The following is a 19,235-nucleotide window of genomic DNA, read 5'->3' as shown; positions in this document are numbered from 1 at the left end:
ATTTCAAAATGTTTCCTTAAAAATGTCATGCTACAACCATCAAAAATATCGCCATTTTATTTTGCTGAGGAATGCTACAAAAAAAATTGAGTAAGACCCATATATACTAATGTTTTATAATCAATTTACCCATGCATTTATGTTATATACTTAAAAGACCAAGTCCCATAGTTAAAATTCCTTAACCAGAAGCCTCTAAAACAAAATCAACTTTCAACAATTAATACCCCATTGTCGAAGACTCAAGTAGAGGTACAATAAGTCTACAGTGAACAATTAGAGTATTGATGTACAATGATCACAGAAATTAAGTTCAGTCCAGTTATAAAAAGGTTCAACAGTATTCACATAAAACAAGTGATCTGATCAATCTTTAACTTGATTTTTGAGTCACGTTGGCCAAGTTTCAAGCCTTGATGATAAAATGCTTTTACATTAGAAACAAAATGTGATTTTTAATTAAGATAATAAAGACAACCTTAGAAATATATCTCAAAGTAAATAATAAATACAAAAATTTTCATCCAAAATTAAATTTCAATTAGAGGACCAGATTTGGCCAAGACTCAAACGTATGAAATGGAAGTTAAAAAGAACTTTCAAGCATGAAAATCCCTTCATGCAAAGAGGATGTTGTACTTAAAATGGCTTCTAGTTCTAGTACTTAAAAGCAAAATCCTGTAATCACTTAAGTCATAGCTGGATGCTGTGATGTGGAACTACAAAATTTTGGAATGTATTTTATGATGAACATAAAAAAATTAAACTTTACTCAAAACCATAAAGCTTTTTTCACACATTAGGGAGATGACAGTTAATGATGACAATTCAAGGTGCAGACTCTTTGCTCTAACCACAAGGCATAGCTGAACTATTACAACATTTTGGATTTTTGCAAGCCCACTGTTTTTTTTAAAAAACTTACAACTCTGATTAAGCTTTCTTGAAATAAACATTGGTGGATCAGAGTATTTAATTCTTTAATTCACTTACCACAACTATGCACAAAATGATGAAGCATTTCCATAGGCAACTTGTTTCTATGTGCAGCTACAAACATTTTGCTAGCTAAACCATCTGTTTCTGATCGCTTAATAAACAAAAGGGCAGGTCAAATTCCTTAAGTTATAATCATAGCTTTGATAAATATTGCACCAAACACTACTTCATTGGATTCTTCCGTATTAAATGAAAGAAAATAAAATTCAATTAGATCACCAACTCCCTTTAAAGGGGGCATACCCACGCATTACAGACCACTCCAGTCTACATTCCAGAGTTGACTGTTAATGTCCTCAATGTACTGAGAATTCCCAATAAATGTAGCCTTATCAGCAACTTAGTAAATTTTAAATAACAGTAAAATTATGATAGTCCAGTATCCTAGGGATTTTGATAATAGTAGACTGCCAGCTTTTCCAGTCTATTAGATGTGTCTTGTATTCATACCTGAATATAGTTTAATTTCTTGGTTTTGCACATTACATGGCAGTATAATAAATTATCCAGTGAACTTAGCAAATTTAAAGAGAGTGGAAAACATAATACCACTCCTGATTCTGCTTTAAATGCACAACAAAACACACAGCAAGAACTTGGCCATACAGTGTCTATATAAAGTATTCATCCCCCTTGGAAGTTTTCGTGGTTCATTGTTTTACAACATGGAATCACAGTGGATTTATTTTGACTTTTTTGACACTGATCAACAGAAAAAGACTCTTTTGTGTCAAAATGAAAACAGGTCTCCACAAAGTGATCTCTACTAAACCCTAACCACAAATGTAAAACACATAATAATTGATTGAGTAAGTATTCACCCACTTTAATATGACACACCAAATCACCACTGGTGCAGCCAATTGGTTTTACAAGTCATATAATTAGTTAAATGGAGATCACCTGTGTGCAGTCAAGGCGTTTCAATTGATTGTAGTAAAAATACACCCATATTTGGAAGGTCCCACTGCTAGTGAGTCAATATCCTGGCAAAAGCTACACCATGAAGACAAAAGAACACTCCAAGCAACTCCGGAAAAAGATTATTGGAAAGCACAAGTCAGGAGATGTATACAAGAAAATTTCTAAGTCACTGAATATCCCTTGGACTACAGTTAAGCCAATTGTCAAGAAATGGAAAGAACATGTCACAGCTGTAAATCTGCCTCGAGCAGGCTGTCCTCAAAAACTGAGTGACTGTGCAAGAAGGAGACTTGTGAAGGAAGCCACCAAGACCTTTGACATCTCTGGAGGAGTTACACGCTTTGGTGGCTGAGATGGCAGAGACTACACATATAACAACTATTGCCTGGATGTTTTATCAGTCATAGCTTTATGGGAGAGTGGCAAAGAGAAAGTCACACATGAGAAACTCACATGAAATCTTGGCCTGAGTTTAGCAGAAGGCACCATGGGAGACTTTGAAGTCAGCTGGAGTAAAGTTCTATGGTCTGATGAAACCAAAATGGAGCTTTCTGGCTATCAGATTAAATGGCATGTTTAGCATCAGCCAAATACCATACATCATCAAAAATACAACATCCCTACTGTGAAGATTGTGGGTAACTACATCATGCTGTGGGGATGCTTCACTGCAGTAGGCCCTGGAAGACTTGTGAAGGTAGAAGGTAAAATAAATGCAGCAAAATACAGGGAAATCCTGGAGGAAAACTTGATGCAGTCTGCAAGAGAACTGGGGCTTGGGAGAAGATTTTCCAGCAAGTCAATCACCCCAAGCATAAAGCTAAAGCTGCACTGGAATGGCTGGAAAATAACAAAGTTAATGTCCTGGCGTGGCTAAGTCAGAGTCCAAGTTAACGATCTGGAAGAAGGGATCAGGTGTAGTGTATCTAAGTTTGCTGATGATACTAAATTTAGTGGAAAAGCAAATTGTGCAAAAGATACAGAGTCTGCAGAGGGATCTCGATAGGTTAAGTGAATGGGCAAGGGTCTGGCAGATGGAATACGATGTTGGTAAACATGAGGTCATCCACTTTAGAAGGAAAATGGAAGATCAGATTATTCTTTAAACAATAAAATATTTCAGCATACAGTTGAGCAGAGGGCCTTGAAAATGCTTGTACATGAATCACAAAAGATTGGTTTCTAGGTGCAGCAGGCTATCAAGAAGGGATATTAGCCTTCATTGCTAGAGGGATTGAACCTAAGAGCAGACAGGTTATGCTGCAACTGTACAGGGTACTGGTGAGGCCGCAACTGGAGTACTGTGTAGTTATGGTCTCCTACTTGAAGGATATACTGGCTTTGGAGGCAGTACAGAGGAGGTTCACCAGGTTGATTCCAAAGATGAGGGAGTTAGGCTATGAGGAGAGATTGAGCCACCTGGGACTGTACTCGCTGGAATTCAGAAGAATGAGAGGAGATCTTGTAGAAACATACAAAATTATGAAAGGGGTAGATAAGAGAGGCAGGAAAGTTGTTTCCACTGATAAGTGAGACTAGAACTAGGGGACATAGCCTCAAGATTTGGGGAGTAGATGTAGGATGGAGATAAGAAGGAACTGCTTTTCCCAGAGAGTGGTAAATCTGTGGAATTCGCTGCCCAATGAAGCAGTGGAGGATACCTCAGTAAATATATTTAAGACAAGGTTGGATAGATTTTTGCATAGTAGTGGAATTAAGGGTTATGGGGGAAAAGTAAGTAGGTAAAGATGAGTCCATGACCAAATCAGCTATGATCTTATTGAATGGCAGAGCAGGCTCGACAGGCCAGATGGCCGACTCCTGCTCCTATTTATGTTCTTGAGTCGATTCTGAAAATCCTCTTTCAGTGACTGCAAGTGTAAGCAGTATTCTTGCAAATCACCATCTGTGAAAGAATGCCATACTTTCCATGCAGGAAAATTGTGAGAACATACTTCTCACAATGTTTTGCCTGTATATTATCAATTTTCTGATAAAAGTGGACACTGGACTTTTTTCCTGGATTAAACTGAAATTCTCAGCCTGCAGTTTCATATTTAGAATGTTCATGTTGTCATACAGATCAGCTACGTATGCCACCTTTCCATTTAGAAATCCTGTTTCCCAAGCTCTTGTCGACTTTGAGAAAAAATTCAACCAGTGTCAAAAAGATCAAAGAAATGTTTTAAGCAACAGCCTTTTGACAACCAACAAACTTCAGTGTGAAGAAACGCCCAAACTCTTCATCATTATCTTGGCACTTTTAAGGTCATTTTTACCTTTCTTGGCAAATGACTCGGGAGTGCAATGCTTTTCAAATGCTTCTTTTCATGACTATGTGGTTCACTAAACAAAAGCCACTTTCAACAAGGTAGGAGGATGGAAATGCAATGAAGAGTAGTTTGGAACTGAGTAATACCATAAGTAGCCTTTTCAGGATGTCTTTTATGGAATCATTCCTGCAATTTTGATGGTTTCATTAGACAGTACAGTATTATAAACAAGACACTCAGGGAGTCGCTGATCTGACAGGAATGGAATAAAACCATACTCCAGGTATGTAACATTGCATTAATGCACTTTCTGTAGTTTTTGTTTCTTAGCAGGATTAGAATTCAAGGCTTCACCACCTTCAGACACAGATTATGCCATATGTATGTATTTATTAACAGGGCTAAATTAAAATTAAAAATTAACACACTGGGAATGCCTGTTGGATGTTGAGAACAGCAAGTTGGCATGAATGGAATGATGGTAGCAGCACACAAAAGGAACGGCGAGGCAAAGATGAAGATGATTGCAACAGCAAAGATTACATTGACAAGGATTCAGATTGAAATCTGAATGTTAGTCGGCATAGAGCTGGTGTTCAGCAAGCTACCTTTTTACTATTGCAGTCAGCTCGACTGTCCAATCATGTAAGGTCTCATAATTATAGCACCATAGTTAGGGTGCTGTTTATCATCTCCCCCCCTCGATGATTTCTAGTTCCCCTAATGCCCCCTTAGGACGCATAACCACCCTCATTGGGAATCACTGCTCTATTGTGCCCGGTACTCCTGATGTAAAAGAGGCCACTTTGGTGAGACTTGACATAAATTGGAGGTCCACTTTGTCGAGCACCTCCATTCCAACTGCCTAAAGCAAATTTCCCAGTGGCCCCCCATTTCAATTCCCATCCCCATTCCTGTTTTGACGTGCCAGTCCACGACTTCCTTATTTCCCGCGATGATGCTGCTCTCTGGGTGGAAGAGCAGCACCATGTACTCCATCTAGGTAGCATCCAACCCAAAGGCATGAACATTGATTTCCCCCTCTGATAATTCTTTCCTTCTACCTTCCCTCTTTTTCTATTCCCAACACTGGCCTCTCATCTCTTCTCCTCACCTGCCTATCAACTCCCCCTGGTGCCCCTTAATATTCCCTTTTTACCACGGCCCACTTTCCTCTCCTAAGGTTCTTTCCTTCTCCAGCCCTTTACCTTTCCCACACCTAGATTCACCTATCACCTTCCAGCTAGTCCTGTTCTCCTCACCCCACCTTCTTATTTTTGCATACTGTGAACAGTTTTGGGCTCTTCATCTAAGAAAAGATGCACTAGGATTGGACAGGGCTCAGATGAGGTTAACAAGGATGATTCCAGGAATGAAAGGATAATCATATGAGGAACATTTAATGGATCTGTGTTTGTACTTGCTGGAATTTAGAAGGATAAGAGGGAGAATCTCATTCTGAATCTTCGCACCCAACAGTGGATAAATGAATTTTCAAAAAATCTATGATTTTATTTCTCTTTTCTTCCCCTCAAATTGCTACACAGAACTCAACAAATGAAAGAACATTACATGGATCTTGCAGCACAGAAACTACCCTGACCAACAGCACTTTGCTCCATTAGCTAAGGATTTCAATAATTTTAAGCTACTCTCCAAACCAAGTAAGGTAAAATGATACAATGCTAGCTAACTCTTCAGAATCCCCAACACTTTGGCACGTGTCTTACAGGGGCTCTGGCCCCCACACTCCTGATATCCAGGGATCCCTATTCCCTTCAAACTCACTTGGTTCCATTTTACACACTCATTGAAACATACCAGAGCCTATTTTCCCCATGTAGTCTTTAAACATAAATTTCCCTGATAATGTATTTTCCAAAGCCTAATGTTTTTTAGACATCCTACAAATTTAATGTGTTGTTGTATTGCATCCAATCTAGAAAATCTGTTTCTTTTGGCACCAAATCCTAAGCCAAACCACACCAGGTTCTACTTCTATACCTAATAAAATGGCCACTGAGTCCAAATACTCATAAATTAACTGAACTCTTAATACAACTCTTCCAGCGTGAGAAAGAATGAGCTACCAGATCTAAAATAAGTCAATAAGCAACTCACTAGGCTAACAACAGTGCACACATGGCCTTTTGCCTTCCCTCTTTCTTCAAATAAAGTTACTGATTAGCCCCACCAATAACATTTTCCTGAGTCAGCTGTTCACACAAAAACAAACAATACTGACCTAGATTTTTTTTACTCATTACTACAGCAACACTGACACATAGAATAGACAGTCCTAAGTAAGCAGTGAGGTAATGTTAAAGCTATACAAAACCCAGGTCAGACCCCACTCGGGAGTACTGTGTTCAGTTCTGATCACCTCATTACAAGAAGGATGTAGATACGATAGAGAGAGTGCAGAGGAGATTTACAAGGATGTTGCCTGGATTGGAGAGCATACCTTATGAGAATAGATTGAGTGAACTTAGCCTTTTGCAACAGAAGATAAGAGGTGACCAAATAGAGGTGCATAAGATAATGAGAGGCATTGATGTTGTGGATAGCCAGAGGCTTTTTCTTAGGGCTGAAATGGCTAACACAAGGGAGCATAGTTTTATAGTGCTTGGAAGTAGGAATAAGGTAGATGTCAGAGGTAAGTTTTTCCACACAGAGTGGTGGGAACATGGAATGCACTGATGGTGGCGATGGTGGAAACAGATGCAATAGGGTATTTTAAGAGGCTATTGGATAGGTACATTGAGCTTAGAAAAATAGAGGGCTATGCGGTAGGGAAACTGGGCAGTTTCTAGAGTAGGTTACATAGTCGGCACAACATTGTAGGCTGAAGGGCCTGTAAGGTGCTGTAGATTTCTATGTTCTATAGTCTTTCTTAAAACGCAGTAGAAGTAGTACATTGCAAGTCTACTAAAATGATAACTGTTTGGCAGATTTACAAATAAGAACAGAACAGTATGGCATAGCAAAGGAACAGGCCCCACAGCCCATGATACCTGTGCTGACCATGTCAATTTTAACTAATCCCATCCACCAGCACAAGGTCTCTATCTCTCCATTTCCCGCATGTACATGTGCCCCGGTTAAGTTTTTAACGTTACTATCATACATCGAATTAATCAGGTTTTAAAGAAAAACTAATTTCATTAAAATTATGAAATGAACAGGAGCCATTGATGAACTATAACGAGGGCATAACATAAGATACTTGCACACAGTGACACTCAGTAACTAATGAACTGTCAATGAGCTCCTGTACTTCATGCACTGCATAATGTCAAATAAAAACTATGCCAATTAACTAGGTTGATGCATTCTGCCATTGAAGGAGATGACGTCAATCATGCTTTTGCAGTCTACAGAAAGACATGATTAACTGAAACAGGGACACCTCTTTTTCCCTTATAGAGAGGGAAAGCCTGTGGTATGTTGAATACCAAGTGAATGAGTAGTCTTTGGGGTACTGCAAGTCCGTGTTATTAATGCTTTGTCGCACGCTCGAGTGCTCGGTGTGGGGTGCCGATTTCTTTTTTGCCAGTGGGGAGGGTCGTTGCTTTGATGCTGCTTATTCATTGGGGTGGGGGAGAGCTGGGGGGGGGCTTTGAGGTTCTAACATTTAACAGTCATTCATTCTTTGGGTCACTGCTCTGTTTTTGTGGATGTTTGTGAAGAATTTCAGGATGTATACTGTATACATTTCTCTGACATTAAATGTAACTATTGAAACCTATTGAAAAGAGTGAAAAAGATGACAGAATACTAACCAGGAAATGAGACTACACTAATATTTCAATATCCCTCAACAGACTGGTGAGGTGAAAATATCAGCCTAGGAAAGCACATCAGGTTTAAGCAGCTGGGATCACACAAATCTCTCGAGTCTTAGGGCTGTTAAGAATATATTTAAGGATGAAATCAGAAAGGCAAAAAATGGGGACATGAGATATGAGCAAATGAGGTAAAGGAGAATCTTAACATCCTACAAATACTTTAAAAGAAAAAGTGTAACTAGGGAATGAATGAGTCCATTTAAGGACCAGTGTAATCATCTGTTTGAATCCACAGGAAATGGGCAAGACTTGAAGTGAATACTTCATGTCTTCATTTACTTTGGAGAAGGTCACAGAGCTTGGCAACATTGTCCTCCTCAAACATACTAGCACCACAAAGAAAGATGTTGGTGGTATTGATGCGGATAAAAATGCTTAACCCACTGGAGTCTGGACAAGTTTATCTTAGGATGTTATAGGAAGTGAGGGAAAAAAATTGCTAGGGTTGTGGCAGTTATTTTTGCATTTTCCTTGGCCCTGGTTAAGGCATAAGGACAGGAGGGCAATTAAAATGTTGTCTTTATTTACAAAGGACTGCAAGGACAAGGAACTACAGACTGGTGAGCCTGTAGTGGTAGGAATGTTACTGAAGAACATTCGAGGATTCAAAGAAACAAGAGCTGTTTGCATTTGGAAAGGCAAGGACATTAGAGAAGTCAACATTACTGTGTGGAAAATAACATCTCACAAATATAACTAAGTTTGTTTTAAAAAAAGAGATGACAGAGGATTGACAAGGGCTGGGCAGAGCAATTAATGCTCTCTACGTGGAGGGTCAACCACCTTTTGATTTGCCCAAAGTTTGTACATCTTCCAGCCAGCAAGGTGTCTGTAAGGGTATCCTGTAGACAGTCACAGTCGCATGCTGAGGGATGCACTGACACTCAGTGGAACAAATGCCGTCTCCTTGGGGAAGGACCATAGTATATGCTGCTTCCACTTCCGCACATAGAGGAGCAGTGTTGGGTGGTGAAGCTTCTTGAATAATGAAATGGGTATAATCAGCCTAAGTGGCCACACGAGTGGCATTTTGCCATGTTTATTTCTCTTTTTTAAAAAAATTACACTACTGAATGTAATAACCATAAATATAAAAGTTTTGCACTGTCTCTTCCTTTATATGTATTTTTATTAGGCCTATATTTGTTTAAATAAAATTAGTGTGCTTTATTGAAGGAATCAATGCCAACTTGGACTTCATAAGAGTGGTGCTGTGCAACTCAGACTGAAATTAGTGTAACTTGGATCTGGAGTGGAGGTGAAGAACTGTTTCCGGTCCTTCTTCAGATCAGCTTGTTGAAGATAAAATAAGACTGCTGCAAGTAACAAAGAAATGTCTGCACTGGGATTGGGTCTGTCAGCAAACTGTTAGCAACAAACAGTGAAAGGACAGTGGTGAATTTACATGACAACCAAATTTGACCAGAATCTTCCATAATTGGACTGCTAATTGAAGGCTGGTGAGGCAGTGACATCAGCGCCGGACTCCTGAGCAAAGTTTCTCGAGTTTGAATCCAGTCGGGCCGCTCCCGGACACGCTTCCCATCCGTGCCGGCTTGAATGTCGAGCTTGCAACTCGGCCCATTTTAAAAACACTGCGTTGTGAGAAGGACTTGGGGAACCACTCACAGAATCCTTCCTCCAAGACAACCACTTGAAAAAGATGAGTGGTCGCCGAGGCTCTGGCAGAGTATTGCACACAAAAAAAACTGAAGGCTTATGAAAAAGTCAAAGGCAGCCACATAAACATGCATTCTTCTTCTGTTACATGGTAAAGATTATCTCCATTGTGTCTCTTGATGAACAAAATCCACTGAGACTCTGGAAGGGATTCCAACCATTGGTAGGAACAATTGAGGAGCTTCTTGCAATGACTCTCCCCATGGCAAATAACAGGGGCTAATATGAATATAAATTAGGAGCAGGTATAGGCCACTATGCCCTTCTGGCCTCCAATCCCATTTAAAATGACACTGCTACTGCGAATGAGGTACAGAAGCTTTGGTTCCCTCACCAACAGGTTCAGGAACAGTGATTACCCTTCAACTATCAGGCTCTTGAACCAGCATGGATAACGTCACAGACCTCAACAATGATTCCACAAATATGGATTCATGTTCAAGGACTCCACAGTTCATGTTATTAATATTATTAATTATCTATTATTTGTTTCTTGCATTTGCACAATTTGTCCTCATTTGCACATTGGTTGTTTGTCCATCTTTGTGTGTAGTTTTTCATTGATGCTATTGTATTTCTTTGTATCTACTGTAAATGCCCACAAGAAAGTGAATCTCAGGGTAGTATATGTACTTTGATAATTTACTTACAACTTTGATATGATTTGGCTTGTCTGATTGCAACTTCATCCACACCCTGCCATCAGCCTGTGTTCATCCTTTACTCTCTTGCTTAACAATAATCATGCTCTTGCTACCTACAGTATATCAATGGGAAAAAAAACAATTCAAATAGTCAATTCCTTCATACTTTGGGGAACAACTTTCAAATATAAATGATCCTCAAGAAGTTAGCTTATCTATCTTAGTTGCCTTAAAAACAGTAATCAGTAGTAGATTCTCCAATAAAAGACAACGTATGCTTTAAATTCACTTGTGTCAAGACCCATCTGAATGTGGTAAATTTCAATGAAGACCTTCTATATTCTTCAGATTCCACTGAAATTGTCTCTTCTTGAATAACAGTCACAATTAAGCATCCGCCGATAAACTCTCCATTGTCAAGCAGGGTAACGTTGTCGCTATCAGAAAAACTTATCTACTTAGTTCTTGACAATCTGCTACAGTGGTCTCATTTTATTTTGGCTGTTGAATGGCCATTTCAACATCTTGCTGTGCTTTGGAAATCATGTACAATTGTTTCGTCCACTATCAGTTCTTTAGGCCACAGGCTATTTTGTTGTACCTCAACCTTACAGTTTTTCTCAGTTGCCTAGACACTTTGATCAAGCTAATTCTAAACTCTATATGAGCAAAACAGCAACCATCTCATCACAACAGTCAACCATTTATCATTATATGTATACCAGTCTCAGTTGCTAATGAACTTTTTGCTGAACGTTTGACACAATAGTCATCAGAAGACACAAGTCAGAACAATCAACTGGAAATGACGAAGGGTCTCAGCCCAAAACTTTGACTGCTCGTTTCCACAGACGCTGCCCGACCTGCTGAGTTCCACAAGCATGTTGTACTTGTTGCTTTAACCACAGCATCTGCAGTGTACTTTGGAAATGTCGTGTAAAGCTAAAACACAATCAATTGGCCCCAACTGACAGCAATCAATCCCAAATCATTGACTCAAAGTGGTTCCATTTTGCACAGAATTGAGAAATCACTGCAAATCTGTTGATACACCAGTCTTGTCTAAGACAAGAAGGGAAGGGGAGGAATGTCGTAGGGCAAAGGCAACAGTCCAGGTACCTCGCTGAAGAGATTCAAACATTACCACATGAACAGCCATATCAGACACTGGCGTTCAGGTATACATCCTCACAAATGGGCCATGTAACACCCAGCACCATATCACATTCCTTGATGGGCTTTACTGATAACTCTTGGTGTCTGCAGAGGAACAGGATGTCAGGATCAATGGACTACATTATAAGTACCATTAATGGGCAATGCATTTTTCCACCACTCATCTGCAATGACCAATTGGTTTCAGGATCATCATAGCAAGCCCATGGAATTCCTTTTACTGTACTCCCCATTCATCAAACCTGTTGAGATGATTTCTTTTTAAAACCTCCTGGGAGATGGAAGGTCTAGACCAAGCTTCCTACTGAGAAAATGCTGCTGACAGATGCTAAACTGAGACTTGTCGAATAATCAACAAGTCAGACTGCCAAGGCATTCCAGAAGGCATTTACCCCCAGGTATCACCAGGGAGCACATTTTATGTGATTTGATGAAAACATGTGGCCCAACATTAGGGAGAGAGAGATGAATAATTACCATTATTGTACAGGTAGTCACTGAGTTACGAACATCCGATTTATGGACAACTCATACTTACGAACCGAGGAAGGACAACACCGTCCGCCATTTTAAGTCAGATTGCAACGCCGTTCACCATTTTAAGTCGTTGTCGTTGCCGTTGACACTGCGTTGAGTGTTTCACTTTGTATTTGGCTTAAATTTTTTCTTAGTAAGATTCACCCTGACCACCCCCCGCCACCGTTCCGGTCGCATGGGGATGCCGGGCTCAAGTACAGAGGTTTGATCCAGTGATAGTCCAGTCCCGTGCCGGGTTGATGTCGAGCTCGCAACTCGACCTCGTAAAAAAAACTGCCACCTCCAGTTTAAATACCCACGCGGAATACTGTGGAAGATCAAATACCCAAACTTAGCACAGCCCCATTTAACCTGTCTCAGTGTGGTGGTGTTTAGGACCCAGTGGCCCCCCGGGACGTGCCGCCCGCAGTGTTTCTGTTCCGCTGACAGGGTGCGGTGGGTCCTTAGGACAACCAGCGGCCCCCCGGGACCTGCCGCCCACAGTGTTTCTGTTCCGCTGACAGGGTGCGGTGGTCCTTAGGACCCAGCGGACCTCGGGAGCCGGAACAGCTTGGGACCCGCCGCCTGCAGTGTTTCTGTTCCATTGAAGGGAAGCGATCACGATTGAAAATAAAGTGGAAATAATAAAGCATTTGGAAAGAGGTGAAACGCCATCAGTCATTGGAACGTTAGGCTGGAGTCGGTCAACAATCAGAACAATTTTAAAGGATAAAGTGAGAATAATGGAGCATGTGAAATGCCCTGCCCCAATGAAAGCTACAATTATTACTAAGCAACAAAGTGGTTTAATTATTGGAATACATACATTTCTTAAGTGTTTTATATACATAGAAAAGGTAAAATATATACTATATACCAAGACTAACATTTGACGATCTGACACTAAATAATACCGGATGTACTTGTTCTAACTTACGTACAAGTCCGACTTAAAGACGGACTTAGGAATGGAACTCATACATAACCCAGTGACTGCCTGTACTGTATTTCTGTTATCAAAGATGGATGATTTTTTCCCTAAAGATGTGAGCAATAATGTCTTTGACTTTCATGTAACGACAAAATAGTGAAATGTTGCGATTACAGAGAAGACTGTGTTTGCATTCTTGCATCTTATTCTGTTGCTCCTTCAACGTTCTAACTCATGATTGGAGTTGTAATCATTATATTTACAATAATGGACTAAATGTCCTGATCTATGATAGCACCAGCAGACAACGTGACCAATGGCAAAGCCCTTCAGACAGTTCATGAAACTACTTTTACACCTTCTCTTCTCAAATGCGGTTCTACTACTAAGATGGTTCCAAGGTTGTCAAGCCGAGGAGTGGTGGTGGGGACAAGCTCCCACTGCCTAAAAGTGCTCCTCATGGCACGCACCTCAAATAGTCTCTGATGACCAAGTCCAGCTCCTGGCCTTCTCGAGTGGCTTACCCTCTAAGACAAGCAGAACTGTTTCTACCGACAAGAGAAGGGGCAAAGATGTGTCCTGGTGCCTTAAAACCAATGCATAGGGTAGATGGAGCTCATCAGCCTGGGAAGGCAGTCCATCTAAGAGAGGGAAAACTCTGATTTCAAACCTCCGCTGCCTTGCGGCCATACCCACTCATGGGAAAGGCTTCGGGAGTAAACCCTGAGGACCTATCTGGAGCTGGAGTCCCTAAGGCAGTCCGACGTTGCCTTCAACCTCGTTCTGGCAACTCCTGCGACGTCACTGGTACCAAGCTGTATCAGCCCTTGCCCTTCCCTTGGACAACATTGGTGTCGTGGAGAGGGGAGACTTGCATGGGCAACTGCTGGTCTTCCATATACCCCTTGCCCAGGCCTGTGCCCTGGAAACCATTCCAGGCGCAGATCCATGGTCTCGCAAGACTAACGGATGCCACCACTGAGCTGCTTGTAATTGAGTGACCTGGCACTTTGCTGTCTCTGACAGAGTTCAGTAAAGTTTGGAGCGGAATGTGTGGCCTGGAGATAGGGCCATGATTGACTTCATTTCTCTCCGACTAAAACGTCAAGCAAGATAGAAACCAGCAAGTACGCGAGTGGAAGGTGAGCGGGTGGTCAGCATCATCTGCACTCATTTGACTGGCCTCTCACTCACTGCTGCTGGAGGAAGGTATACACACACACACACACACACACACACACACACAGACACACACAGACACACACAGACACACAGAGTCTTGGGCCTTGGGTATGGTTTGATCAATGCAATTTGTGGATTGGACTCTGCAGTTCATGTCATTTGTGTTTCTAGTTACTGTTTTCCTATTGCTATTTTGTGCAGACTGGCTCTGCAGCCAACAAGCAACAGCACCAAATTGAACAGAACTAAACTAAACGGAACATTCCTAGGCTGGTTCAATGACTCTGTAGTTTCGATATTCTGTGCTTTTTGCTCATTTTTTGCTGTTTGTGCGATTTGTTCTTTTTTTGCATGTTGGTTTGATGTTTTCTTTGAATGGGTTCCATGGTGTTTCTTTGTTTTGTGGCTGTCTGTGGGAAGACAAATCTCAGGGTTGTATACTGCATACATAATAAATGCACTTTTGAATGTTTGGCATTATACAACAAGCATCACACCGTATGACTGACTATGCTGTTCATGTGAGAAGGATGATCAATGTTTTGCCAGTGATTATCCAATGGTTCCTTATGTGTTAGTGATTTAAGGTTGTGTGCTACTTTTTTGATTGGCTGAGTGCATTTTGCAGTGAGAATGAGTTTTGCACAACACTTTAGTCTTTAGCAGGCTGTGTCAACTGTTTTGAGAATGTGGCTACTGTTTTGACCAGTGTGTTTAAACGATTGAGAATAACTGTAAGATGTCCATTGGTCATTTTGCTTTACCATTCTAGTTGCCACAATGTTTCTAGTCCAAGAATACATGGAATGTTCAAAATTTAAGCTCCTCGATCTGCTGGTCAATCTCTTCAGATCAATCTTACCATTATCCAGTAGGCAAAACAGGAGTGTCTTCACAGGGCAAAGTCAGTATCAAATACTCACTGCGGCTCCTTTTAGTTGTCAGGTTGTTTTAGAAATGCCAAATGAACAGGGCTTTGTAATTCTCACAGAACCATAAATTATAACCTATGTGCTAGAGTCTTATATAATAATCCCAAGATAAATCCTATTCCATTAAGTACACTCAACATACCACTGCAGCAGTTCCCAAAATTGTCATTTTGCAATTTTCACAGCCAATAGTGGAAATAAACATTCAAAGAGGCATGTGCCTTATGTGTTTTTATATAGCCAACATGAGTACAACTTTTAATGCCAAAAGAATAATCCAAGTAGTTTTTTGAAGCAGATTGATTCTTACATGCAAAGCATACATGATATGCAGTCAGTGTTTTGCAAGTCAGTGAAACATATCAGATAAACTAAAACTCTCCCTAACCAGTTAAAAGAAATTGTGAAACTTTAAATCCTCAGGTTCACTATTGTCAATTTATTTCTTACCTAAAGTTAGTGCCTGACAAGTCTTGCCTCAAATCAACAAAAGAGCCATTTTTCTTTTGCAACAATAGCTAGTGAAACCTTGTTAATTTCAACAATATCGCAACAGAAACTAACCCTATGATAGTATCTCCAAAACAAAAGCCAAAAAAAATTTCTTATTTAACAATTAGCTTTGTTTTTCTTTAGAAACTCAGTTCTGGTTTCTCATAGTACAGAAGAAACAAATAAGAATAAGACAACATGCAGCAGAGAGAATACAATGCAAGTCTCTTTCCAAACACAATGTTTTTACTGCAGGGCAGCACAATTGTTCAAATAGTATTAACAGGCAATACTACCACATTTTGTTAGGCAGACTAACTCAGAATGAAATTACAGAAACTACACCAAAACACGGATCTTGAGCAACTGCTTGAATTATTTATGTTTTTACCTTTTTATGTATGCTGAAAATTGTTGGCCCATCAATGATAACTGTCCAAGATTACCTACAGAAAAAATACAATTCCTGTTCAAATCTTCAAGCAGTATCTTCCCATTAATAATCACATTGACTTGACACCTAACTTCCACTTGCTTTTCTTTCAGTTCTTTCAGTCACTTTTGTAGCAAGGCCTTTTGTCAATCTTTTAAACTGACCACCACAATCACATTATCAAGGCTCACCTAACTTACTGAAATGCTTTGAACTAATTCACCAACTATCTTAATGATGATTTCAGTATCTCATTTCTCCTAACAATCAAACTTTCATGATCTTTAAGGCAATCTGATTGGTGCCATTTTCTAAAACAGTGACTAATTAATCAAACTATTTCATGAACAATAAGAATGTTGGAATCATTTTTGTTGCCAGTTTAATGTTTCTTTCACAATAGCTTCACATAGACATCTAAAAGCACTGCAGCTTCTAATTATGCCAGTGGGAAAAATGGCAGTGGTTAGCCTAACACTTCACAGCAATAGCGATCACGATCAGGGTTCCATTCCCACTGCTGTCTGTCGGGAGTTTGGATATTCTCCCCATGGGTGCGTAGGCTCCCACTTGGTGCTAAAGTTTCTTCCCACATTCTAGACATACGGTTAGATTTAGCAATTCACAGATATGCCACACTGGTGCCGGAAGTGTGGTGACACTCGCAGGCTGCTCTCAGCATATACTGTATTGATCATTGACACAAATGAAACAATTCAATGAATGTTTCAATACACAGGACAAATGACACTAATCTTTAATGACTGGAACACTATTCTTGTGTTTCCATTCATGCCCACATCTTTGTAGATTATAAATTAAGTGTTTGAATACAGGGAAAGCTGATTTCAATGTCATAAAACTGGACCTGACAAAAGTATACTGGTGATATCTACTTTGGAGATTGTATTCAACCATGAAATAATGAGAGTTAAGTGTGAAAATTACAGACAAGAAGTCAAAAGAACTCTTGATGTAAAGGGATATTGAAGGCTTGACATTGATTTAAAAAATATAGCAGATATAGTGACTTATAAAGAGAAGATCCTTCAGGAGTCTGTAAAATGTTAGGAGGTGTAAAGGTGGCAAGTTCAAGTTCAGTTTATTGTTATTCAACCATACACATGTATACTGCCAAAGGAAAGAAATTTACTCCAAACCAAAGTGCACAACACAGTACATTGCCAACAACTCACACACATAATGCACAAAGTAATATTAACACTGATAAATTAACAAATAATAAAGTGCATTTACAAAATGTTATGTACTCCGTAACTGGGTGTCTTACCAGCAAAAATAGAAGTATCCGTTGGAGTCTGGTACTATTTTCAAAACAGTGTTTATTAGTAAAATATATAAATCAATATCAACAATGCAAATATACAGATAATACACGTTAGCAATACTAAACCTAAAAGTGTGGGTATAATAATAATCAATAATAAACAAGCTCTACCAATGTCTAGGGATAATGAATTGTCGTATGTGAATATAAAGTTCAGTTCAGTTCATACAGGCTGAGGTAGTTGTTGGTCAATGTGTTGTAATTGTTGGAGGGGGAGAGGGGGAGGGGGAGAAAACAGTGACAGTCATTCAAACCTTCCTTTACGATCTTGATCCATCGATGTGTTGTTGTGGCCATTCAGGTATGACCCCTCTGTCCTTTAGCTAGACCGTTCTTCTGTGGTGGACTCATCACCCAGGCAAGGGTGGACACACACCCAAGCCCCCACCAGACCTCACTATAAACACTGAGTTAAAATTGACCGATCCTTCGTTCGGTCTCTGATGCCCCCACACTTTCTCGTGGGTTCCAACACTTAAGCAGTGTGTCTCTTGGTGCGTCTGAGGGGAGTCTCCCCAGACCTCACTATTATCCCTACTCACGGGGTCTCAGGTGTCAATCAGTTTTGAATGGCTTAGCCCATCAAACCAGCCCACTCCGGCTGTCCACTGAGGAATTTTAATGAACAGAATAGTACCAAGTAAACAGCCCTCTCCAGAGCCGTGAGTCTTACAGGAGTCATAATATGGTCTCTCTTCCCTGGTGTTATCTCTCCCTTGTCTGAAGCAAATGTTCCAGTCCCAGTATGTTTTGTTCCATCTCTTTCTTTCTCCTTAGCAGCCTGGCAACGGTAACAGTTTGTTGTTTCTCCCGGGGGGGGGGGGGGGGGGGATATGGGCAACCCTGCACCCTTCTGCCCATCAGAGTTCTTCATCCTTCGTAACAAACACAAGTTAAAAAGTAAATAGTATAACATCACCGGCACTTCATTCAGACCTGGGAGCTCAGCAGTCTCACGGCTTGGGGAAGAAGATGCTTCCCATCCTAGCAATTCTTGTCCTAATGCTGGGATACCTCCTGCTCGACGGTGGTTGGTCAAAGTGATTGGTGAACAGATGGGAGGGATCACTGATGTTACAGGAGCACAACTGAGAGCATCCTAACAAGTTGCAACTCCACTGGGTATGGGGTCAGCTGAGCATCAGACCAAAAGCCCTGCAAAGGACTGTGAGAACAGCTGAGAGGATCATAGGTGTCTCCCTATCATCCATCAGGGACATTTATCAGGAGTGCTGCATATGAAGGACCCTTACTTAGTATTATTAAGGATCCCACCCATCCCTACTGTGCTTTACATCCTGGTTTGAAGAAACAATGTCTCATTTCTATCTACATTATATGGTTACATACATGTACATAGTCAAATGACAATAGTCTTGGCTTGACTTGATAAGGGCTGTGTACACAGAGCTCCTGATAAATATCACTAATGGGTGAGAGACCTCAATGATCCTCTCAGCAGTCCTCGCAATCCTTTGTAGGGACTTACTGTCAGACACCCTGCAAATACATTGGCTGGTTAGCTCAGATGGTTAGAGTGTGGTGCTAATAATGCCAAGGTTGAGGGTTCAATCCCTGTATGGGCCAAGTGATGTTCTTTTGTTTGGCACAGCTTTGTGTGCTGAAGGGCCTGTATTGTGCTGAGGGTTTTTCTATGTTTCTAATCCCCGTTGATGCAGCTGGTTAAGACACTCTTGATGTGCTCTTGTAAAAATTGGTTAAAATGGGAGGGATGGGTTTGAGAGCCTCAGTTGCCTCAATCTCCTCAGGAAGTGGAGACACTGCTGTGCTTTCCTGACCGTAGTGTGACGGACCAGGTGAGATCATCTGTTACATGTTATGTTAATACTGCACTGT

The 19,235-nt window shown here is 40.5% G+C and overlaps 1 protein-coding gene across 6 annotated transcripts in view; it reads right to left on the bottom strand.

Annotated features, from left to right (window-relative positions):
• Positions 1–19,235, bottom strand: part of spata13 (spermatogenesis associated 13) — a 205,223-nt gene that overhangs the window by 173,906 nt on the left and 12,082 nt on the right. For 2 of the 6 annotated variants that reach the window (XM_059964182.1, XM_059964185.1), the window contains exon 1: positions 10,375–10,481. The exons of the other annotated variants lie outside the window; for them this stretch is intronic. The gene's annotated coding sequence lies outside the window, so the exon portion shown is untranslated. Of the gene's footprint in view, positions 1–10,374; positions 10,482–19,235 lie in introns of those variants that run through there. 6 annotated transcript variants of the gene reach the window in all.

The sequence above is a fragment of the Hypanus sabinus genome, chromosome 3 (assembly GCF_030144855.1).
Source record: "Hypanus sabinus isolate sHypSab1 chromosome 3, sHypSab1.hap1, whole genome shotgun sequence".
NCBI classification, from domain to species: Eukaryota; Metazoa; Chordata; class Chondrichthyes; order Myliobatiformes; family Dasyatidae; genus Hypanus; species Hypanus sabinus.
This window is presented reverse-complemented; position numbering and strand designations above follow the sequence as displayed.